This window comes from Neopelma chrysocephalum, unplaced genomic scaffold (assembly GCF_003984885.1).
Source record: "Neopelma chrysocephalum unplaced genomic scaffold, ASM398488v2 Primary Assembly neopelma1_59, whole genome shotgun sequence".
Lineage (NCBI taxonomy): Eukaryota > Metazoa > Chordata > Aves > Passeriformes > Pipridae > Neopelma > Neopelma chrysocephalum.
The window spans coordinates 1163706-1190177 of NW_020897714.1; the positions used below are offsets into that span (position 1 = coordinate 1163706).

General features: G+C 40.4%; 1 long non-coding RNA gene across 1 annotated transcript in view; it reads right to left on the bottom strand.

Moving 5' to 3' along the window:
• Positions 1 to 2255: 2255 nt before the first annotated feature.
• The window catches only part of LOC113965797, a 35892-nt gene continuing 11675 nt past the window's right edge, over positions 2256 to 26472 (bottom strand). Inside the window, exon 3 of the long non-coding RNA XR_003533639.1 lies at positions 2256 to 2420. This is a non-coding gene — a long non-coding RNA (uncharacterized LOC113965797). The remainder of the gene's footprint in view (positions 2421 to 26472) is intronic.

A 26472-nucleotide genomic window follows, 5' to 3' on the forward strand; every position in this document is an offset into this window, starting at 1 on the left:
GGGGGGAAATACCCCTGTTTAGCTTTACCAAAACAATAGCCTCTGAGGCCTCTGAAAGAAATCCAGTGTTACATTTCACCATACAAAGGTTCTGAGGGAAGGAAGGATCTAAGGGAGCATTTCTTCCAGCCTTTCACCCACTGTTGGCTTCCTTCTTACCCCCTGTCCAAAGGGCCATGCATCAACCAGGCAGGGGTCCAGGCTAGGGCATGGCACTGCCACTCCTGACTCTTCTCCCAGAGCTGCTGTAGCCCATAGCTGATGGGATCATTTCTTTCACACTGAACTATTAGCTAAAGCTGGCCTGACAAGATGTGAAATATCTTCCAAGACATCTCACAGTGCACATAGGTAGTGCATGCCACTTACTTGCATGGCAGTCTCTTAATTCAAATTGTGTGGAGTGCTTGCTACATCAGAAATATGGGTAACTTAGGCCTGTGCTTGTGCTCGTGTAAGCACTCATGTAAGCCATGCCACTGCCATGCTTTTTGCTTTAAAATATGAAATTCACAGAGGCAGTGAGAAGCAGCCACCATGCAGAGGATCCTGCTCTTCTTATGTGTCACCTTCTTGTTCCCCCAGTCCAGGAAGACTCTCAGATGCTTCTTCAGGGTCTGAAAAGGAAAGACCTAGAGCTCCCTCACATTCCTTAGAGGAAAAGGAAAAAAAGAATGAATCAGTGGAAGTTATTATTAACAGAGTGAGACAACAATAATGCTGCTACTGTAGAAGGTTAAGCACTTTCACACAATTACTGGCTGTGTCTAGCCCCCACTGAACTGGGCAAGTGCTGAGGGTACCAAACCTAGCCAAGGCTGTGAGGTAGGTGACTGCTCCTTGAAGTAGCAGCTAGCACCAGGACCATATGACTGTGATTTGTAGCACAGATTGGTTTCACACAGGATCAAAACCTACAGAAAAGTATGCATTGCACATAAGGGAATTACTGTGTTTCCACTGCTTCTCCCCAGTGGACCTCTGCCAGTGATATTTGGACATCAGTTTTCAAGTACGCACATCACGGTCCAAATCCTGCACAGCAGGTACTGTACGAAGACATTTATGGAGAATTTGTGGTCAGTGAGTAAATAATCACTGTCTACATTTAAATATAGAATGTTCCAAAGGATACTGCTGCTCGTGTTTAGAAACAGAGCACACAAGCTTACTATAAATTTTCAGAGGCTTTGCCAAGCTGAAGTTCTCAGGTTTGCTTTAACCCAACTGAAACAATGAATCTTTAAGGTGCTGCTTTAAAAGCATAAATGACAATCACTGATTCACACGGGAACTGTAACTGCACAGAAGGAAAAAAGTAAAGGAAAAAAGTAAACAAGTGTACCATCATAAAGGAAGTTCAGTATGGTAAGAGTTCAGAGTACCTCTTACTCCATCTTTTTCTTTTCTACAAGCATCATATATTCTTTGTGGTAGTTTATACTAGTTGTGGATTTTGGTTTTGAATAAAAGGCAGCTGGCAAAAAGTATATGCCTATTTAGTATATGTGTAATTCTGATTGCTCTCATACAATGTGCATACTATTGGACTTGTTTAAAGATGTGATGGATGACGCTTGTTTTACTTCACTCACGAGTGGCATCACCTTTCAATATAGTATGTCTGGGTGGCAAGGAAGGCTTCTGCTCACTATATCCTGCCAGCAGTGCACTGGTTTCACTTCATTTGCAGGGAAATGAGTTTCTCTTTTCCTGAAGGCAACAAAGTACTCACAGGAGAGGAGGCTTTGAGCGTGCCTCAGTAGGGACCATGTGGAGAAGCCAGCAAGGACTAAGCTTGCAGTCCCACCAAAACTTTGTGGACTCAGGAAGCAGGTCCCTAGGGGATCCAGGCCTTGGAGGTTACTAAAGCAAGGACCTCTTCTAGGGTTCAGATGACATTTTATGGTATTTCTTACAGCCCAGGAGGTCTTTGTTGGACCAAGAGAAGGCCTGAAGGAAAAATTTCCCATTGTAAAAAGGCATTCGACAGGCAAGACAGAAAAACTTTACAAACCCCTAAACTGACATTAGGTCTTAGCCAACAGCTTGCTATTTGAAAAAAAGTTTACAGCTGCAGGTTCTGCTCAAACAAAATGCTACATTTAAAAGCTGAAAGTCATTTTGGTGCATTTCGATGTTCACTTTCAAGAGGAGATGAAGACAGATTCACCTTGAACTTCTGACCACTTTGGAGTTTTATTAAACAGCAAAGAAAACACAGGTGCCCAGAAATACTGTAAAAAGTGGTTTAACTATTGAAAAACATAATAAAATAAAATAAATTAGAAAATAATATGCAAAACATCTTGAAAAACTGTTGTTGCTGGAGTTTTAGTTCTGAAGGTTTGATTTGCATACTGTAGTACAGTTTCTTTCAGAGTATTTAATTCCTATGCCAAACTTGCAAAGTCTGGTCTCTGAGAAAGAAAAACAAGAACATTTTATTAAAGTTCTAATGAATGATGAATTATAAGCCCAAAGTGGTTACAATTTGTTTGTGGATAGGTATATAATGTCATTGAACAGCTGGAAGGCAATAAGAATGATAATTTTCCTAAGTCACTGCATTAATATACAGGATGTTTCTCCATAGACTGCTGAAATACCATGAGTACATAATCACACCAGGGAAAATAAATTTTTCTCACATGCTCTACATGAACTGTTGACATGATTTTCTCCCTGCTGAAAAATGTTAGGAAGACAGAGCAAATAAAGATCTTTCACTGGGAAATTATTTTGCAAGATGGTAGGAAACACATTCCTTCTGCATTGCTTGAACAACAGGAAACATCCACTAGAAAATCTTGAAAATTAATATTGACAGTGCATTTCACATATGTCAAAACAAGCCCATTCTACATATTAGGCCTCTTTTACAAACACAATTTAAATATATGAAAGATAGATAAATTAATATATTCTCTGTAACTGTATGCACACATGAATTTTGCCTAAGAAAAGGAAAATTATTCCTTTTAGATATAAGTTCTTTAAAACATATGAAGCTTCTCCTTAATGAACAATAGGCTGCATGTCAGGAATACAGAGTTTAGACGTTTCAGAGCCTGCTATGATAATGTGTGAGCTTGTCCTGAAAAGCTTGAATACATAATCTAATCAAAATTGAGGTGATTCTACACAGAAAACAAATTCAATGTCTTTTATCAGAGAAGGCAAGAGAATGTGGGTTAATAAGAATTGCCTCTTAATAATTATGGAAAATAACTGTTAATAGAGTGCTAAAGAGTTCAAGAGTATTTAGGATTGTAATGTTCTAATTCTACCCTTCCCCTTCATCTCCTCCTCCCTTCTCCTATCCTTCTCTCTAAGGATGTGCTCCCCCTGCCCTGTCCACCTCTGTTCCTTTCAGCCTCGCCTGCCCCCAGTGTTCTTGCTCCAAACAGCCCTCAGCTGCCTAAGTGCTGGCAGAAGGCACTTCATGAGCCGAGAACGGAGGAGTAGAAGGAGGCAGAGAAAGCTTGGAGAGACTACTTAAATCTTCCCTGTGCTATTACACAAAACTCTCCGTTCTCCCTAGGCTTGGCTCTGATGCCAAGATCAACTCCGGTGGGCTGGAGGCACTGGTGTTGAGTCCCCACATAGCACAGGACACGGTAAAAGCTTTATGCAATGTGACTGGGTGAAGCAAGCAGCAAGCACACAGGTGTTCTCTGTGCCCAAGAGGTGTATTTTGTTCTCTTTATAATCCCTCACAAGAAGCTGAAGGCCCCCCAAAAGCCTGCTAGTAGACCTCTACGACTGCAGTAGACAAGCAATGTAATCCATCACAAATTCTAGTACATCAAAGCAATATTAGTGCCAGGACTCTGCATTTTTTTCTTTGGAAAAAATTTGATTAGGCTTAGTATGACCTGGATTTATCAAAGCCTGACCTCTGTTCCTTGCTCTTGTGCAGGTGTTTACATTAATGTAAATTAAGCATAGTATAAATCAAACACAATATAAATTAAATACAATGCTGCTGAATTAGAGTAAAGTTGGCAGATAGAGAATTTGGCAATAGGAATTATAAAGAAAAATGAGCTTGTAAGGAAAAAAAAGTGTGGAATATTTATTTTCTTTTAAAACAGGAAGGTTAAAAGCTGTTTAATTATTCTTAAAACATATATTGGTCTATGATAGGTTCGATTCCAGACAGCTTGACTGGAGTTCTTTACTGATCTGTACTGAGACTAGGGGAATGCTTAACAATGCCATCAAGGCATCTGAATAGTGTCTTCATTACTGTATTAAGTACTGATTTTAGTACTCAGAATGGAAAAAAGATGGCTGCAATTTGGGGTTAAAATATATCAAGGAGGACTTAATAAATATCGCTTAAAATTTTTATTTTAATATACTACCACATAATATTTTGAAAATGGAATCTGACTTGTTTTAAAGTTATTTATGGGCTCTTTTCTCAGTGACAATTTACAATTCCAGATACAATGATAACTTAGTAAGTAAGACATGCCCTTAATTCATATACACAGTCCGTGGATAGTTCTCTGAATAGCAAAGTATGAACTTGCCTCTGAGGTTGCTTCTTTCAGAAGCTGTATTGCATTTGATACCAGCAACGTGATTTGCCACTCCTAAGGCAGAAAATGAATGCTTAGAATATACCGATCTCTCTTGGCGGAGAGCCACACTTTCAATTTATCAGGCATCCTTTTCAGTAATGGGTTAACCCTTATAGACAGCTAATATTCACTCTGCTTCTGCTGGAACACATTTAAGATAAAATATTTATACCTCTCCATTGGAATAAACATTAAAAAGGCAGGATTGTTCAAAATAATGGTCTAAAAGAGGAGTAAAAATGAGAACGCAAAAAAGGCTAATAAAATCCTCCTCAAATATGCAGATATCCAAGGGGAAAAAATTAGGATTTTTTTATATCTGACATTGATATGGAGGAAGATTTGTTATCACTGGTCAGCAACAAGCTAGAACATGTTGACAAGTACAAAACAACTCATGACAGTCTGCATAGGTTTAAAAGAGTAGATCGTGCTTAGTAAAATGGATTTCATAAGAAGGTGGCACAGAAGAAATTAATGAATGAATGCAGATAGTTTGCCTCTCATTATCTTCCCCCATCTCATATATATATATATGTGTGTATGTATGTATATATGTATGCATATATATATATGTATTTATATGTTCGTATGCATAGAGCTTAGAAGATAAAGTGACCAATACACCTGTTCTAGAACAAGCAGCAGTCACAAGCATTGAGGCCATGTTACTGAGAACACAGCTCCGTTGGGCAGGGCACGTCTCAAGGATGAAAGATCACCGCCTCCCTAAGATCACGCTTTATGGTGAACTTGCCACCTGCTGCTGCAAGAGAGGAGCCCCGAAGAGGAAATACAAGGACTCCCTGAAACAACATCTCAGACTTGGCCATATTGATCAACATAACTGGTCTACTCTGGCCTCCAATCGGGAGGTCTGGAGACACACCATCTATAACGCTGCTGATGCCTTTGAGAACACATGCAGGATCACTCTTGAGGAGAAAAGGCATCGCAGAAAGAATCGAGCCTTGCAGAATATACCACCTAAGGAGTCTTTCTGTTGCGCCTTTTGCAATCGGATATGTCTATCTCATATTGGCCTTTTTAGCCACCAACACGCTTGCAACAAACGTGGGTAGAGCCCTTCCCAAATCTTCGTTCGCGAAGCCTAGCCATGAATGAATGAATGAATGCATAGAGCTTAGAAGATAAAGTGACTTTTAGCATAATTTTTCTGGTAAAGGTATCCAGAAGAACTCTTGACTTTTATATAATCACTCAGAGGAACAGGACAGACTTTCAGGATATGGGGCTGCACTCAGGGAATGCTCAGTGGTGAGTGACAGAAAAGTCTGAAGATAGATCCCAAATACTCACAATGGCTGTCTGGCCATGATCACCTGCCTTTAAAAGATAATCAGATCAAAATGTATGATGGTCTCCCTTAGCTACCCAAGTGTGAAGTCAGCTAACACGGATTGCACGTGTGCCCAGAGCTACTTCTTCAATGAACTTTAAGTAAGAACAGGAGTTTCTCTGGTAATGTAAAATTGGCAAAAGTCTTCAACATGAGTAAAATGACTCTCCACTGTCTGTACACCTACCCTGGCTGTGTGATGGGCTCTGCTTTCAGTGAAGGGGCAAATTTGCCACAAATTCTCTGGGCAATCTGTTCCAGTGTCTCACCACTACAAATCAGAGTTTCAACAAATAATTTAGACTTAATGTACCTTCCCTTCCCATTCAGTCCCCATCCTGTAGGATAGATGCAAGGGGGAAAGGGGATGGTCTTACCCTAGACAAAGCTGGACCTTTCCTCACAAATTTACACTTGTAGAAAAGAGAAAGCCTACTCCCATACATGGCTCATCATTGCAGATCACTGCTCCAGCAGTTTAGGGACTCATACCACTGTCCAGGCTTTGACATCGACTCCTGTCTTCAAGAAGTTCTAACCCCCATAAGCAGGATATCCCGGTCGTACACTACAGTGCAAGTAAATAGCAGTGACAGACTATTGTTTTCAGTTCCTACATTCTCAATTTCTGCTATGAAATACAATCATAATTTCTCTGGGCAACCCATTCCGGTGTCTGACCACCACAAATCAGGGTCTCCACGTATAATTGAGGCCTAATGCACCTTGCACTGTTAATGTTTTCCAATTTACCATGTTTTGAGAATCAAAAAGCTCTTCTGACCTTTTCTCCCTTGAGTTTGCTAGTTCAAAAGAGAGAAGGCAGCAAAAGACCTGCCAAAGACAACACAAGGACTATGCAGCAGATGGATAGGCAGACAAAACAGATAGTTGGATAGCTATACGTAGCTCAGGCAGGATCCACTCTTTCCAAACTTGGTGACTTCTGCAAAACACATGTATTTATCTCCTAACTGAAGGGGTGCAACATTGTGATTAATGTAAAATCTTAACACAGAGAAATAAAGCTACACAATTGCCAGGACAATAGTTACACTAAGTGGAAACATTGAAAAAAGTTCCTCTAACCCTCTTCAGCAACACTATCAAACGAAAGCATTAATGCACAGGGTAGCCGTTTGTTAACCAACATTTCTGTGTCTCCTTAAAAAAAAAAAAAAAAAAAAAAAAAAGAAATATGAAAGAATAAACAAGAGGGGGGGTTTCATAGGGGCCTTTCTTTTTAATGTTAGTTAGTTCTTGGATAATTTTGTCATCTAACTGGAAAGATAAGTGTGGAACAGTGGGAGAGAGAACGGTGGAAATGCAGTAGCACATTGAATATAAGGTAAAATAATTAAGTTGATAGCAATTATTGTGTAAGCCTCAAGCTGCAATCTAATCAGCTATCACAACCTAAGCAGGATTGAGCTGCATTGGTACTTAAAGGGAAAATCCCATATGCTGTTGAAAACACTGTTGATGATTCGATAGGTGCTATGTTTCTCTTCTGATTCTCTTAGAGAAACAGATCACAGCTAGGGTTTAGAAGGAACTTGTAATTATTTATGACCAATTAGCATAACAGTATTATTATTAGAGAGGATATTTATGTGCTTCTTGTCTACTACACTGCTGCATTTTCATAGGAATATGGTATTTTTCTCACCTTGTCTTCAACTTTCTGTAGCATTTTAGATATATTGAATAGCAATTATATTTTATTTCAGAAGTAGTTCCTACTCTAGGGCTGGACAAAGTGATTCTCACACAAATGCCATGAGCTTTACATACTTAAGACACATAAATAATGCTATTTAAAATTTATAAGACTCCTGTGAGACAGCAGCAAGGTTTTACCCAGAGTTCATGCAACCAGGATGAAAATCTCCTAAGCAGACCCTGAAAAGCTGGGCCACGCATCAATAAATCACATGTAAAATCTGTATTCTTTTGGCTGGCAAATTAGCTTCATGGGAATGAGTTTCACCCTCTGATTGTAATGTCCTTTGTGAACTAATTCAATAAAGTTTACATTAACATATAATTTTAATACTATTCATCATAGCTAGGCTTTGCAAACGAAGATTTGGGAAGGGCTCTACCCATGTTGCAAGCGCGTTGGTGGCTAAAAAGGCCAATACGAGATAGGCATGCCCAGTTACAAAAGGCTCAAAAGGTTACAAAGCAGAAAGACTCCTTAGGTGGTATATCCTGCAAGGCTCGATTCTTTCTGCGATGTCTTTTCTCCTCAAGAGTGATCCTGCGTGCGTTCTCAAAGGCATCAGCAGCGTTATAGATGGTGTGTCTCCAGACCTCCCGATTGGAGGCCAGAGTAGACCAGTTATGTTGATCAATATGGCCAAGTCTGAGATGTTGTTTCAGGGAGTCCTTGTATTTCCTCTTCGGGGCTCCTCTCTTGCGGCAGCCGGTGGCAAGTTCACCATAAAGCGTGATCTTAGGGAGGCGGTGATCTTTCATCCTTGAGACGTGCCCTGCCCAACGGAGCTGTGTTCTCAGTAACATGGCCTCAATACTTGTGACTGCTGCTTGTTCTAGAACAGATGTATTGGTCATATAATCTGACTATTAGAACAATACAAATAACCAGTTAGTGAAATAAGCGTTGTTAGAGATACCCAGACATCACGGAAGAAGATTTTGTGGGAACATAGACTACAAGTTCTGGGTCTTCTGTGCAGCATAATGTGCTGTTACACTGGAGAAGAGGTAATAATTCATTTAACATACTGGAGATAATGTGCTGAAGGGGGAATAAATGGACCACATCTGTTAAGTCTGCTACACAAGGTAAGGAATTTTATAAACCACATGTCTTTGCTGAGAGATAAAGCCCTTCTGGAATTAGTGCTACATCAGCTATCAACAGAAAAAGAAATATGGACGTAGCAAAGAAATTTTATTTAAAACACTAATGAAATACATTGTATAGTTCAGTGTGAATGTGATTTAATCAGTCTTTCGTACCCAGACATTAGAGTGGCGGCAGACATCTGTGTCTAAGAATGACTTAAGCAACCAGAGAATATGTTAAAGTTTGTAGTTTGGCACTAGCCCAATGAAGTCTATCTTGAATATATGCATTATTAAAGAGTCCCACTCAGATGAACTGAAGAAGAGAGGGATGGCTCACATTTGAAATTCTTTTACCTGTTTATGCTTAGACATGAAGGCCAAATTTCTGGTGTGTAATGAAGCACCTGACTTAGAGCCAACTTGAGCCAGCAGGTCCCCATCCCATAGCCTGGCACTACACAGAGGCAGCAGTTCAAGGCTAGAGCAGTTTGAATGTGTTTGCAGAGTGTATTAGCTCAGGGCAGTGCCATGCCCATGTAGCTACATATTTCCAGATTTGAACAGCTTCTGTGTATTTCTGCATAATAGACTCTTTTATTCCCCATCAAGTTAACTCCAGAAAAGCCAGTCTAGTGTCAATATGACCAGAAATCTTAGTTTTGTTGCCAGATGAGCCTTGCTGCTATTTCTTACCAGTTTCTCTGACAGTGAGTAGCGTGAAAGAGAAATGTAAATATACTGTCAAATGTTATTTAATGTATTCAACATGTACTTTCCAATGCTTTTCAATTTAGGATATATGCTTTTAAATATATTGGGTGACAGATTTTCTTTTTATATTTGTTGTTTTTATAACCATCAGACAAGTTAGGGTGTTGTGCCTGCTCTTCTAACTTTCTCTGAAGAATAATAGTCCAGTCTTTGGATCCTGCAATCTATACTTGGTGCAGGGTCTGAGGAGTGATACGGCAAAAAAAAAAAAAACCAACAGTGAAAAGTGGCTAATCAGTCCCAATAAATACTTTGGACTGACTGTCTTAGGGATGGCTCTAACTTGCATTAGCCGGTGCCCTGTCTGCGTACATTTGCCCATGCCTTATATATGGTCAGTTGCCTTAAGGCCTGATTGTATTCCAATGCACGGACTCAGGGTGCTCTAAATCTGCGTGTTTCACAACCAAACTCCTTGACTGCATATTCTAATCTTCCAGTGCCTTATTTTGACACCTGTTCCAGAAGCTCTCCAGAACCTGGTGGTGTAATCCCGGTGTGGTACAAAGTGGTAAAAGTGAGGGCCCAGTGATAAGTCTCATGGAGATATTCAACTCCTGATTACAAAACCTAAAGATAGATGCCTACTTGTGAGTGCCCACAGGCAAGCCATGGCATGATTTTTAAGCTGACATAATAAATCAGTGGAGTCAGAGACTTGTGAGAGGGAACTGCTTTCAGAGCAGAGGACTAGGTAGCTGCTACATACAGGGTCCTGGTGCTAAGACATACTAGCACCTCCCTCCTGACCTTCTGCTCTGCAAGGTCATGGACCTCCTGTAGGTGCTGCCTCGTGTCCACCAACACAGTGTGAATGCCTCAGTTACTGCTTAGATAGCGCAGTGTGGGCATCTCATTTGAGCCTCCCTTCATGAGCCAGTTGAAATGATCTCCAAGCTCCTGCATTGACTACATCTCCACTGCTAGTAACAAGCACTTCAAACTCACATGTTGACATCCATGTATAGACACATACATTTAGGTTTCTTGATTAGGAAATAATATCCTCAGTCATTTCCACATGAAAAGGATTAAGCGCACAAATCCTGAAACACTTCTTTATGAAACACTTAAAGCCCCTGGTACAGGAAAGGTGCTTGATGTTTCTGAGCTAAACCAATGTGGCAACTACGTTCCCAGAAGGGGTTAGCTGCTGAGTTGCTTTAAATGCAGAAGACATTGGCAAATAAACACTTATTTTTGTTTTGCTCTCTTCACCCAGAAGATGTGGTGCAGCCAGGTCCTTAAAATAGAGTTGGAACTGGAACGGATTTGAGGCAGCTGGAGAAATTGTCAATGATGAGATGGCTGTACAAGCAAACGCCTCAGAGATGAAATAAGTTTGAACGAAAGGCTACAATAACTGAAAGAGATTCACAAAAAATACAGGCATTGTCAGCATGCTTCTTCGTCTTCCCTATCCTTTGAAGCCAGCCAATATTGTGGAAAGCAGCCAGAGCAGAAAAGGAAGCAGCCTGTATTCATAAGTCTAACAAGCAAGCATAAGACTTTGGGACTAATTTAAGAGAATGATGGGAAAAAAATGTGCCAAACCCAGTACTTCACAGCATAATTTTTTTAGAAACTGGAAGATTCATCTTTCTGCTTGGTGTGGAAATAAAGATATCAGCAAAACACAGAGCTTTACAGGCATGTGGATATCATGGCCACCATCACCATTTCTCCCACTATTGGAAAGCAGCTATTTTATCCTGATAATATATTCACAGGCAATATTGCTTTTTCTCACATCAGTTTCTGAGCAGATAAGAGAGTTCCTTTCCATTTGGTACAGAGAATTCCACAAAGGTCTAAAAATGATGAGTTGATATTTCTTTTCCCTTTCAAGTACTAAAGTTCATAAAATAAACTGCCAGTCTTCTGAAGATTTGGGTGAGGATTTGCTCGAGCATAATCGCACTAGAAGACTGAACGTAAGAAATGGGAATTTTTTTATTCAGCCTAAAGACAGAATAATGACTTCTGGTTTTATGCAGTCGTACATCTCCTTTAACTCCTAATAGTGCCATTTCATGGTTTCCTTTAAACTACTAGGAATTTCTTAATAAAAATGCATACAAGTAAACTGACCAGATAGGTAAAAAAGAGAAAAAATAATATGTATGAGATTGTCAGGAATATTAACTTTGGTAATTTTGAGATGCAATGTGGAAAAGTTACAGGCAACAATTCTGTCTTTGATAAATTTAATAGCACGTAACAGTCATTCAGATTAGAAGTCACAGAGGACAAGGATGCAATATCTACTAAGGAAGAAGTTAAGAGGTTTTTTAAGTGGTCAGTAGTCCAAGGACCTTTACTTACCTAGAAATTCAGATTGTATAAACACATCTTTGAATTCCTGAAATTGATTCCTGTATGAAAAGGCAAGCCAGTTTTATACAATGCCACACTTTCAGAAGACAGGAGAAGTGGAAATGACAGGTGATTATATCTAATTAAACTTTATTAGGATACATATAGCCAATGGATTGAATGCTATACTTGTTTTGATTCCTTCATTTTCATTGAAGATATTTAAAATCAATTATTATTTATTTTACCACTAAAAATTATCTTTATATTTACAAAAACAAAAGAACCCATTCATTTTTCAATTTTAACAATTATTAAAATGCTTCAGAAAGTTTTATGTTTTATTTTAATATACTTGTAAAGGACAATATTTTTTGTTTTCAGAAGGGCCTGGGATCCAAAAGATTTGGGATATTCTGTGATAAAATGTGAAAAGTTAAGCAAAGGGTGAGTGTTGTTTGGACTTCTTGGTCATTTACAAACTTTTTGAAGAAAGGAAAGAATAATGTATAAACTAGGCAAATGTGTTAAAAATATTCTCCAAAAGTCATGTCATGTAGAACACCTGTAGTGGTTTGAGCCAGGTTTTCCCCCTGAAATTCAGAAAGTGGTAACCCCCAGGGGGTGGTGACCCTTGGGGTTTGACCCAATCAGTGCTCCTGCAAAATATAAACATATCTCTGGAGACTGGAAAAGAAGCAGTGGTACTTGTTGTGGAAGAAGAAGTGGCCATGTTGTGAAAGCCACGAGGTAGGGGCTCAGGGCCCCTCTGGGGGGGGCCTGAGCCCCCCAGCCCCTAGCTGGGGTCATAGAAACTCAGAAACAGTGTCAGACTGGACTGAGTGCCTGCAACTTGAGAAGCTGAAGGAGTTTTCTCCACTGTGAGTGGGCAGATGGAGCAGCAGCAGACACAGCAGTGTCCGGGAGTAGTGGCAAAGAGCCAAGCAGATAAGAAGAAAGCAGGACAAGAGAACCAAGACCACTGCAGAGACAGAGTTTCGGGGGGTAAGAACTGTATAACCAAAACCCCCAAACTCCCTTGGAGACTCCTCTGAGAGAGAGGAGGATGATTGGACTCACTTGAGTGAGTCTTGGAGTGCAGTATGCACTACAGAGAGGAGCTAAGAAGCTCCGGCCTCCTGAGAGATAAGCCAGGACGGCCAAAGGAATGTGTGTGTGTGGGGTGACCTTGGCCCCCTTTGCTGCAGCTTCAGAGAAGCTGGCAGCCATCTTTGAGTCAGAGCATGGGAGCTCTGTGAAGGGGCTTGATTTCCCCTGAGGATACCAGACTGTCACGAAGACCCCTGTGCTTCGTGATATGACCGTGGTGGAGCAACCTTGTCTGGGGTGAAGCAGCCCACGGAAAGACCCTTCGTTTGGCGTCGAGGGGCCGAGAGGGGCTTGGAGACCCCCCTCGTGTGCAATGGCGAGGATCCAGCTGCAACTGCTTCATGAAAGACACAGAGAGCCTGCTGCTGAGAGAGACCTGCTGCTGAGAGACTGGAAGGGGTCTTTTCTTCTTCTTCTCTCCTGGACTTTTATTTGGAGGGAGAAGAGATTTGGCCCATTGTAAATATTATTGTCATGGTAGAGATAGATATAGAGTTAAGATTATATATAATGTATTATACTATTTATTTATGTGTACAGTCTTGTAATATAATTCCCTTCCCCCCACATTGAGTCTTGTGTGTTTGTCTGGAAAACCCATCTCACATGGGGTTGAGATGTGGGAGGGGGGCTAGGAATTAAGAATTGGATTTTGAGGCTGGTTCAAACCATGACAACACCTAATGAATTCAAAGCACAGTTTCAGTAGCACTTTCAGTAATTGATAGTACATTCTATATTAAGAGAGAATAATTGGATATTAAGATGGAAGCCATTTTCCATTTGATTACCATTCAGTTCTGATGAGTTGAAGAGAACTTTGAAATTGTATCATGTCCTTACTGTACCAGCAATAATCTTATGTGAGGATATATTTTATATTCAGCTTCCTTTCCACTCACTTGGGTTTTGGGTTTTTTTATTTGCTTCCTCCAAAAGTAATTTTCTTATTGTCTTCTTACTGATAAGGAATGACTTGATGCAGATGAAATCAAATTAATTTTAAAAGGAAAAAGTCAAAATGGAATTCCCAGGGTAGATCAATTCTACTGCACCTTTCTGTTATTAGTTCAGAGTGTTTCACTTGTTAGCCATTTGTAGGCCATCTCATGCAAAATTATTTATCAGTAAAACACACTGACTTAGTGGGTCACCACTATGAAACACACTGCGGTCAGCTCATGGCTCCTGTGCACTTCACATGGCCATTTACACAACAGCAGAGTGAGTATAAATGCTGTCATTCTGATATGCAGTTATTTTTATTGGGTATTAATAGCTGATAAAAATCAAGCTTCAGAGCTTAAGCTGCCTGCCAAAATAGATATCTAGTGATGCTGATGCTTTCCCTGGTTATCATAGGGTGAGAAAATACAGTATTTAGCTTCCATCACTTGATTGATCCACCACTGAAAATCTGAGTCAAGATTCACCTTATCAACTAAATGATCAGATAACAAATTGAGCCAACAGCTTGATCAGTCATTCTGCAAGCTTAAGAGACTGCATTTGAGAATGGGCTTTGTGTATTGCATCTGTAATATATAAACTGTATCACTGAACCATGGAGAAAAACAGTTTTTCAAGATCTCTGGATGAGATACCTTCAGAGATAAACACAGTCAGATATCAAATGGCCAACAGGAAGAGAGGGTAAAAACCCCATGAAATCTGCTCAAGGAGATACAAAATACGGTACTCCTGCAATCACTTTTTGTCATAAAAGGTGACAGTGACCCTTTTTTGTTTCTTTGAGATTATAATCTGACAGAAAAAAAAAAAGGTGTTGCTGCAAAGGAATCATAACTTGTTAAGGAAAAAGTATTGCATTATAGCAGGAGTTACTGAAATATCCATTATCAATTTGCAGTCTCTATTTTTCTGTATTTTTGTGTTCTGAGAAAAGATGGGTAGCTTAGAGCCCAGGTAGTGGTATATGGACATCTTTCACCTTGAACTCTTACTAGTGGCTTACAACACCAGCCACTAGTCTCTAGTGACCAAGGACTGCTATCCCCTGAAGACCGCTCCTTGACCTGTACAGGATGAGTTGAGTGCTCTCAGATCAGCACCCATGCAAAAAATGATACTACCACGTGTTTGATGCTAGTCACAAACCCCAGCAGTATTTTTGGCTACGAAGCCAAGAATTTGCCATGGTATGACAAAGTATTTTCTGCCTGCTTTCTACATTAGTTTTGAGATAAGGCAGCATATGGAGTCTTACTTGGTTGCAGCAGCCTTTGCCTGCTCTGTGAATCTCTGCCAACTGACTGGTATTGCATGTCTATCACCAGCTCTAAAATTCACATAACAACAAATGTATATTGCATATTTTGCCTACTGCAGAGCTGGTGCCTCCAACCTTCAGGAGAACAAATAGCAGCCTTTCCTTTCCATGCAGCTTTCAAATGCCATGACTGCATCTCACTGTTGCATTTAATTAAGGCATCATCTTTTATGTATTACTAACACACCAATTCAATGAAATATTAAGATGAAATTATCTTCTGTTGGCTAGAAGAAGCCAGGCACAGTGCAGAAGCAGGTATTGGAAGTGCTTAGGCTCTTTGCAGTGACTCCTTCTGAAGATATGAAGCACTAGTTACATACCTCAAAATAAAAGTCTCTTCATTCAACCTCAGTTATAAAGATACTGAAGATACTGTTTAAAACAAGATCAAATATCAAAGAAATGACAAAATGAGCAACTCTGAAAAAATAGATGCAGTCTCAACCTTTAATATTACCTTAAATGAAATAATTTGAGCACTCTAGCTAGCATGTTTTTGTTTTGTTTTTTTTTAATTAATACGTGTGGTCCTTAATTTTCCCTCATTGCTTTTCCGAATATCTTAAGGATGAGCAACAGGAGTTCTCCTTACTTGTTACCAGTTATTACTACCTGTCCTTCAGGACTGCCTAGAGATCCAGCATGAGATCAAGAATTACTTCGCAAAAGCTGCTGTAAATATAATTCCCATGGCAAAAACCTGCAATCAGGGATAGACAGGGGTGGCACAAAAGAAATAATCTTGTTATCTCCTTTTGATTGTACTAGTATTTTCAATGGAAATATGCTGGTATCACTTTTCTCCTTTTCTGTATTTACTTCTGTATAATAAAGAAGAAAAAATATAGTATTGCATTCCTTCGCTGTTCTTGTGTATTGCCTTTTCACTCCAGGTATTCCCTTATCTCTGACTCAGGAAGAAATACTTCTTCAGGCCAGGTTTGGGGATAATGATTGCACGCTAAGTGCAATCCTTAGAAAAACAGATATGTCTTTATGTGCATAAAGACCTTCTTGAACTGGGACCTTATGAGTTAATGGTTTCACTGGCAGGAGCGGTGAGCACAGGAATACTGCTCAAGGTCTTTGGTATAAGGGAAAGACTTCCAGAGTGCAGGGGCTTGCCAGGCACTGCGATTCCTGATAGCACACTGCAAATGGATGAGTGTCCTTGTAGGTAAAGACATCTGACAGTGTAGACATTTTCCTGGCTTTGGAAAGAGAAAAAGCCAAGTAATTAATAGAGAAAAATATAGCAATGACTAATCAGTCAGCACTACTGCAATGCTTCAGATTTCATGGCTGACACAGCAAGTTCCCTCCCCTGTGTCCTCAGGCCTGCGTGCACTCAGGTAGCACCCTGACTTGGAGGAAGTGGCTGTTCAGATGTGTTGCTAAAATACCGCTGTCCTAATTTCTTATTAAAATAGAAGAAAAAATAAAAATACACTGCAATATAACATGTCAAGAAAAAATCTTCCAGGGGAAGGGAGGGGAGGTAGGGCTGCAGCAGTTGGCAGGTGCAACCCAGTGCCCAGCTGCTCCTTGTGTCTTGTCCATCTGCACCAGAAGATGCCACTATCCCAGTTTGAGAGGATAAATAAGCACTGGTCTCTGGCTTCTCTGAACATGACCAAAAGCTTCTGTATGTCTCAAACTATATGTGCTTTAGGAAGATATGTAGCGTAGGACCTGAGCTTTAAAGGAGTTGGAAAATCCTTGTTAAATCTCAGCACAGGATTTTTTTTCGTTTTGGCCTGCAGGCATTTCTAAGAGTGGAACACCACTTTCCTGCCAAGACAAATTCTACCTCTTGCTTTTATTTTCCCATGCCACTTCCTGTGCCAATCAGCCTTTTAATTCTCCTGCAAATCCTGTTAGAAAAGCACTTCTTCTGCTCCTCTTTTCAGCACTGATTCCTCCTTTAGCACAGTATCTCTACTGTACGTAGATTATAGCCTTCCCCTTAAATTTTAATCTTGGCCTCCTGTTGATAAAGATGGTACACACTGCTAAATAATGGATACTGCTTAAGAATGGCAGAGAAACATTTCCCCAAAGTATTACTGTTTCTGTGCATTGATATAATGTGGCTCATCACATGGAGAAGCTAATAGATTATTTCTTTGCACATTATGCTACATCATATTGTACTTATATTGTACATTATATTCTACTTCCCTTTTTCTCCTTATTTTATAAGGAATGAGTACAGTGGAGGTTCAAATGCATATTTGAACAAGGTAATGCACAAAAGGAGAGAGGCAACTATATCCGGAAAGGATCTGGTTGTGGCTCCTTTAATTCTGTGACCATAAATGCTTCTTGCAATCAGCTCGCAGTGAGGGCTGCAGTGAAGAGCAGCTCGCAGATATTTTTCCACCAGGACTGAGTACACCACCAGTATCATGTTTCAATAGAACAGCTGGTGTTTAAAAGGCTGGTAATTACAATTTTATTCAAAAAATCAGAACTGGTGGAGCTAAGAAGATCATTGATTCAGATGGATGACCTTGAAAGGCAGATTGCAATGAACTTGTTGAACTTTTTAAAAAGTAAAAAAAAAAAAAAAAAAAAATAGGTCTCTCTATAACATTTCTGGTACTTTCTGGTAACATGCTACAATCTTCAGTTTTCCCCCAAATACTCTCATTATGAAAATTGACTGGAAAAAAAATAGTCTGAAAACCCTCATTATTTTACTATTCCTTCCAAGGGTGTGGATGTTGTTCTAAAAACTGCACTTCCCAGTAATTAAAAGCTCTGCAAAATTTTATGTTTGAAACCGTAGCTCATGCTGATGGTGTGTTTTATAGAAATAAGAAGACAAAAAGAGCTGTACTGGTATGGGAGATGGACAGCCAGTCCCCATCTCTGACAGCAACCATAAGCAGCTGCACAAAGAAGAATATGAGATGTAGCAAATCTATAGTAATATTTCCTCTTAACATTTCCCAGCCTCCATGTGTTTGGAGTTCAGACCCAAAACATCAGTGAATTTCCCTTTGGTGATCCTGTCCAGTGCTTGAAACCTACATTGACCTACAGCATCTGCAGCATCCTGCAGTGGAGTCCTACATATTAGCTATGAGTTCTGTGAAACACAGAAGGGAAGGGACCTCAAGAGGTCTGCAGTCCAACCTCCTACTCAAAGCAGGGTCAGCTACAAGGTCAGATTAGGTTGCTCAGGGCTTTATCCAGCTGGGTATTGAAAACCTCCATGGGCAGAGACTTCACAACATCCTTGCTCCAGCATTTCTTTAGTCTCATCTGGAAAATATTTTCCTTTACACTCAGTCAGATCTGCCATTCAGCTCTGTATCACTTCATGATCATTGTCCTTTGTTTTTCTGACATGCACTGCTAGGAAGGGCCTGGCTCCAGCTCCTCAGTAAGGCACAAGTACTGTTTGGTAGGTGCTATTGAGTACTACTTAGTAGGTACTGCAGTCAGGTTCTCCCAGAGCCATCTCTTTCCCAGGCTGAAGATGCCCTGGTGCCTCAGTATCTCCTTTAAGTGCAAATGCCCCAGATTTGACCATCATGGTGGGCCTTCACCAAACTCACTCCAGTTTATTGATGTCTTTCTTGTACAGTAGGGCCCAAAACTGGATGCAGCATTCCAGCTGTGCTCCAATGAATGCAGGAGTGAAGGGCAATAATCTCTTGGCCATTGTGCTCCCACTGACACAGCTGTCAGTGACACAGTGACACAGTGGGCTGGCTTTCAGCTGTCCCCATTACACATGGCATGAAGTTGACTCCTTTAAGCCTGCTGTCAGCCAGGAGTCCCAGCCCTTTCCCACAGATCTGTTCCCCAGGCACCCAGTCCCCCCAGGCCCATCCAGCTGTTAACCCAGGGCCCTCCCAGATCCATAATTTACACAGCAGTGTCAGGCTACTCACTGTTTCCTTCTCTGTTCTAAATAACTCCTTGTATTTTGTTGGCTTGTTTTGAGTATTTTAGTTAATAGCTGCCTAAAATCACATATATTATAGCAAAGTGTTTATTGGATTCATGCTGCTTATATTTCTAGAGTGAAAGCAGATAAATACCTTTGTAAGGCAATTGGTAGCAATCATAGCTGCCAGTTCTGAGTACATTTACGGAGGTGGCACGCTGCTTTTTATCACAGTGATCAGCTTCATGATGCTGCTGAATTTATTCAGTGTTGCCTCTGCAATGTACCTACTCTTTAATTTCTGTTTGGATTGCAGATACATATATTGCTAATATAGACTATGAGAAATAAAATAATCTGGTTTTATTATAAGTAAATTTATTTAAGTGGGAAACAGGGGGTGTTGGGATTTTTTCTTACCTCCCATTTAATTTCGGGAATATTTAGGCGCCTCGCGAAGATTGTAAGGTGAAAGGCCCCATCAGGGCTGCACACAGAGGGAATATTGCGGTCGAGGTAAGATACAATATATAAATGAAAAATTTACACCGGCCACATGTCTTTGTGTGCAAAAAGAACCCCCACTGTGCAGTACAGGGGGGTACGTCATCAATCAATCAGGCCGTACAGGGGGGCCCCCTGTACAGTACAGGGGGGTACGTCATGATCCAATCAGGTGGGACCAATCAGGTGGGATCAATCAAGCGGAACCAATCAGGCGGGAGGGTGACACCCACCCGCCGATTTGAAAATTACCCTTTAAGGTAAAATACCTGATACCTGCAGAATATTCAAGATATTGGGTAGCCGAAGAGTACAAAAGGAGCGTGCTTTTGGAGGGGGGTGTGCTTTTCCAGGCGGGTGGCTTGGGACTGCACCCAGTGCTGCAAATAAAGGATTCTCTTCTGTAAGTTTCCTTGTCCTGCAATTGTTTTTTTTGCCGTTTTATTAATTGGGAAAAGAGATTTTTCTCACATAGACGACATGAAGCTCCTCCATGTTCTGGCATTTAAGTATTTGCAGTCTAGCAAGACGTCACTTGTTATATATTTGCTTAACATACAGCATGTATGTTTTCGTGTTTGTGCTCCAAATAATTACAAAGGGGAAACTGACAACTGAAACTAAAAAAGAAACGAAACTAAAGGATTCAGTCATGTCCCATAAGGTCTAACTACTGTGAAACAACCAATGGGCTACTGCTCATCCCATCACATTTTGTGGCTATAAACCTTTAAAACCATGAGCCATGTCAGCTAACAGCAGTCCAGAAATAAACTTTTGTCTTGCATTTACTTTTCAGAAAAAAAATGAATAACTATTACAAGGGAGAAGGAGCATGTTCTAAGCACAAACTCTTGTCCTAAATGATCTGAATTGGAAGACTGTATGAGCGGTGCAATGTCATTTTGGTTTCAGCCCTTGGTGTACATGTTGACACTGTTACACAAGCCTTGAGACACTGAGTTTTCTGCAGTCTTTCTGCTGTGTGCCATTTCCAGATGTCCCATCTCCAGCTATGCCCAGTGGCTTAACTAGCACCAATGGGGCGATGCTCTACATGATGAGTAATTATTGAGCTCTGCTGCAGTCCCATCTCCTGTCCCCTATTTAAATGCGTACACACTACTCAGACAAATTGTGGCAAATTGGCCCGTGCATCAAGAAAACGCTGTTCCAACGGGGAATACAAATGAATGGACCTTGCCAGGTTTTATTGCTACCTCACTTTATCCCTGTATCTACTATGTGAATGCAAACACACATACATACCTATCTACATCCATCCATTCATTTTAACAAGTTGTACAACTTTTCTTCCAAACTGTTGGTGCTGGAAGGCTAGACAACCATTCCATGCTGGCCATCAAGCCACTACACGGTTATCATGCTAATCAAAGCCCGCTTTGAAAAGCCATTTAGTTTCATTACCATCACAACGGAACAGCTAAAGGACATCTAAAGGCGGGGGTGGTGGTGGCGGTGGTGGTGTGTGGAGGGGATGTGAACGGTCTGAGACACTATAATCTATTTGAACAGCCATGTTTATTGGAAACCGGAGGGGAAATTGTTTAGTGTAAGCTGGTATCAATCACTGAATGTTCCTTGTTATTAATGCGCAGGTAGCCAGGCAGGGAAGAATGGGCTCTGTGGAAAGACAGACATCTCCCCACGAAAGGGGGAAAGGATTGGTACAGCCCCCACCCCCCGACCAGATGGACTCTTGCAATCTACCATAAAGACTAATTTTTTTCCCAGACGAGGACAGAGAAGTTATAACAACTCAATGCCTGAATGATCTTTTGTTATTTTGAAAAGTTTTGTGCGTTTTTTGTATATGCAGATTGAATTGGTTTTTAGGGGTAAGAATCTCCTCCAGAAAGGAAACTCCATCCAGTAGAGGAGGCTTAAGTAATTAATAATTAGTAATTAAGTAATATTGCCTGACTAACTATCTAGCCTCTGTGTAGGTATAAATGTTTTACTGCATGTTTTATTGCATAGTTGTCACTTACTATTTTATTAAAGAAACACACCCTTTCTCTTTAAAGCAATATCATCTTAATAGTTTGCTGGATTTATCTGTTTTGACATAAGGTTAACAAATTAAAAGTGAATATTGATTTCAAAGGAATTAAATCAAGTGTCTGCAGTTATCATTCTGCATTAGATCACAGGTGTGGAGGCTATAACCTCTTCTGGTGTAAAACTGCTGGTAAGAACAATATAGGTAATGATCTCAAGGACTTTGATGCAACAAGTAAGTCCATACAAAAGCTTTCCCAGGCTCCCTGATTTTGGCTTGAAAGACCATTATGGAGCCACAGTTGTGTATATTCATTTCAGATGCTGAAGGATGCTTTTCATTACATTTACACTTAAAGCAAACAAGAATTTCCTGTTATGTCAGTTAGATCGAAGAAGTACTCACACATGCAAATAAGTCTACAAAATAACAGCCTCAAAACTGATCCTCCCTGCTTTCCTATTAAAAAAATTCATCATAATGAATCAAAATGCATGCTCAGGGTTGGATGTCTAAAAGTGGACATGTTTTCTTCTGCCAAGTTCCGAAATATTCCAAGTCATACCTGCCAGGCTGCAGTCACATCAGATTTCATAAGCTAAATGAGTTTTGATTAGGTCAATACTTGGTTAGAAAGACATAGCAGATGAATCAGAAAGTAAGCATTCATCAGTAGATAGTAGACTCCATTTTGTGTTAGCCTTAAACTAGTATTTGAAAGGGCACTATGCCATTGCAAGTCTCCAGGTTGACACAGACAGCTAAGATCTACATGGCTGTATTGGGTTTGTGTGGTAATGTTTTGGTAGCTGGGGACTACAGAGGTGACTTCCATGAGAAGCTGCCAGAAGCTTCCCCCATATCTAAAAGAGCCAATGCCAGCTGACTCCAAGCTGACCCACCACTGGCCAAGGCTGAGTCCATCAGCGATAGTGGTAAGTGCCTCTGGGATAATACATTTAAAAAAGGGGAGAAAAACCTTCACGACTGCAGCTGGAAGTGAGGAGTGAGAACATGTGAGAGCAACAACTCTACAGACACCAAGGTTGGTGGAGAAGGAAGGGGAGAAGGTGCTACAGGTGCCAGAGCAGGGATTCTCCTGCAGCCCATGGTGCAGACCATGGTGAGGTCTGCATGCCATGGCAAGCTGTGCCCCTGCAGCCCATGGAGGTCCAGAGGTCCACAGTGGAGCAGAGATCCACCTGCAGCCCATGGAGGATCCCGTGCCAGAGCAGGTGGATGCCTGAAGGAGGCTGTGACCTGCATGGGAAGCCTACCCTGGAGCAGGGCCTGTGGCCCCATGGAGAGAGGAGCCTATGCTGGTTTGCTGTCAGGACTTGTGACCCTGTTGGGGACCAACGCTGGAGCACTCTGTTCTTGAAGGACTGCACTCTGTGGAAGGGATCCATGATGGAACAGTTTGTGAAAAACTGCAGTCCATGGGAAGTACTCATGTTGGAGAAGCTCATGGAGGACTGCCTCCTGTGGGAGGGACCCGTGCTGGAGAAGGGAAAGGGTGTGAGGAGTTCTCCCCCCTTTGAGGAAGGAGCAGCAGAGATGAAGACGTGACAAACTGATCACAGTCCCCTTTCCTCATCGCTTTGGGGGAGAAGGTAGAAAATGTGGGAGTCAAGTTGAGCCCGGGAAGAAGGGAGGAGCAGGGGGAAGGTGTTTTAAGATTAGGTTATAGTTATCATTATCCTACTTGGATTTGATTGGTGATTTCTCCAAAGTTTAGTCTGTATTGCCATTAATGGTAATGGGTGAGTGATCTCTCCCTGTTCTTATCCTGACTAACCAGTCTTTCCTTACATTTTCTCTCCCCTGCCCAGCTGAGGAGAGGAGTGGTAGAGTGGCTTTGGTGGGCACCTGGCATCCAGCCAGAGTCAACTCACCATAGTGGCTTTTTAGAGGAGCAAGGGCATTAAAACTGTCATGATTATACTCTGCTACCTGTCCATCTTAAAGGGATCTATGAACTTAGGTCTTTAACTCAGTTTTTTCTTTCCTAGTTTTACTACATTAACTGGTACTGATTTCCTTTGAGATGATTAAGCATAAAGGTATTGAGTTTTCTATGCAGTTTTTAGTGGGATGGCTGACCATAAAAAGTGAAAATTGATAGCAAGGTTTATACAGGAGAAGCAATCTTGGACAACTGCAGGTTAAACTGGAGTGCAGTGTAACTTTAGGAAAAAGAGCAACAGACTAAAGTATCCAAATATTAGAAAGAAATCAAGACTTGAAATCTGAGGGGAGGGGTTGCCTTCTCTTTTTGAGACATTCTCCTTTTTTTGTTTTCCAGCCCTATTTTCAAATCTTTTCTCTGACATGTCAGAAGAGGCAAAGAAAGTTGATAATTATTCTTATGAAACTGGTAATGCCTGTGTGTATTCCTGCCCATACATAAATGGACTGGAACACTACAAGCTCAAAGGGCTGTCAAAAATTGAGACATTCTAGTTCCTGCTGAGTTCGTGATCAGAGATGTGTTCAAATACTTGCCCTCAACATCTCATTCAGGATGAGCTCTTCAGTCATCAAATCTTTTCCTTCTTTCAGATATGAACTGATTGATAAGGGTTCTGCATTTGCTGAGCTACTGACAGTGCTTGAAATGGTAGTATTATTTTTGGAACACAGAAACTACATTCCTGCAGACAGAAAAGTTAAATTTCTATTAAAATGAGTAATAGAAAACAAGCATAGAAACACTCCATAGGCCTCAGTCACTCAATCAGGTTTTTTTTAACAAAGAAATATCATTTATTCTAAGTTACGACACTTGGGCTGCTTTCTAATAAAACAGGAGGCAACACATGGACAGGTCCCAAAACACACACAGTGCTGAGCAATGAAATTAGGTTTTGATTTTAGGAAATACCTGATGTACTGCATGACATTTTGGTAACTGTCTACTTACAGGTATGATTTTACGTTTAATACAAAGATAGGCTGAAGAAACAGAGAGCAACGTAGGTGGAACCTCCACTGGAACAATATCACTGATGAAGTTTCATTTGATGCAGTTGCCACCACTTTCAGTCATCTCTGAATGGTAAACAGTTTGAATTATAAATTCTTTGCCACTAAATTGTCTGCTGCTAATTGCTCTTTTGCATGTAATTATCAGTGAGGATTTAATAAGTATGGAAATACTATTACATGCCAAAAAGTAAAAATAAAATGAGAAATAGCAGACTTAAAGAATGTCTGGCAGACAAACTCTTTAATTAATCCTGGAACACCATATTGGCTGCTGTCTTTCTCAGTGAACATCTCTGGCAGAGAGATGGATTTTTTAATCCTTCAAGCAAAACAAGTAATACATTTGCTTCTACAGCTAGGAAGGTTTTGGCCTTTGCCTCCAGGTTATGAATTTGAAAAGAACATCAATATGGGTGAGGACAAGACTGAACACATCAAAGGAAACATAGGAAATCTAAACATAACTTTAGGATAGTAACTTCTAATGAAGCACCAATTCAAATGAGAGAGGTGAAACCCAGGAGGGGTCTTGAACTGTCAATAGGCTTTCAGAAGTAGCTCTAGCTTTTGATTTTTTAACATGATTTGTGTCTTAAAAAGCCATGTGGTTTGTGGTGCAGGTAAAATATGGGAAATGTGGATGAAAAATTTAAATTATCTTCTCAAGGATTTTCCTCTTGTTTCTGACTAGAAGAAAAAGATCAAGTCGACCAAATAACTTTGCAGTGATACTTTCTGCCTACTGTCAAACAGCAGTGGAAGTTGAAATATCCTTGAAGCATTCCACCTGTGGTCACAGTCATTAGATAATATTGATCTGAGTATAATCAGACTCAGCAGATAATAAGACTGTACACAGACAGAGGGTTACAAATCTAGATTCCATTTAGTTAATAGCTAAACTACTGTTTGCCACTGTGAAAGAAAAATCCCAGTTCATGCATTCATGTACATTATCAAAGAAAATGAAATGGAAGAAAGATTGGGTATTTTCACTGCGTTTCTCTAAAGGAAAAACATCTAGATTTAGGGTTGTTAAGCAGGTTAATGACCTGTTGCACAAGACTAAGGAATAAATTATTACTGAGAGAGAATGAGTAGAACGCAAATCTGAAATGTATTTTCTTCAATGGAAAAAAAAAGATTTCTTGCTTGTTGCTGTTGGTTGTTTTTCTAGATGTCACTTAGTGGTTCTATGTAGACCTGAAAATGCCTTTCAGGAAGAATTTTTAAACAAAATTGACCAAGTTTGGCTAAGGGTAAGGCTGGTACTAAAAGCTGTAGGTGGGAAGTGTTACAAGCTTTAGTTATTCCTGGCTCAATTCCTCAATGTAAATCTGTTGCCCAAAGGGGAACAACCTACAAAACTAATGAGAATTTTGTTCTTCCTGCCTGCTCCATTCTATACTATTTCCTTGAGGATTAAGAGGGTGACAATTATGGTGAGACATTTTGTATGTTTACCAGGAACTCTGTGACCAATTCACTGACAATAGATGTGGCAACAGAATTTCATCACTGTTGTTTCCACTTATTTTGGATTTCAGTTGCCACCCTAGATACAAAAGAGGTCAATTGTGAGTACATTGAGCCTTCTAGATCTTCATCTTCGTTGTATTATTAGTCGCAGAAAGAGACATCACACTTCAGTACCTTTGCATTTGGCCAAATGAATTCTGAAGACATTCTAGTACACTCTATTTATGTTAGCAAAATTTTTTTGACAGTTCTTTAGGCGTAGGTTTGCTTATTATTATTAGAGAGGATGATCTCAGTCTGGGAGCTGTTGTTATAACT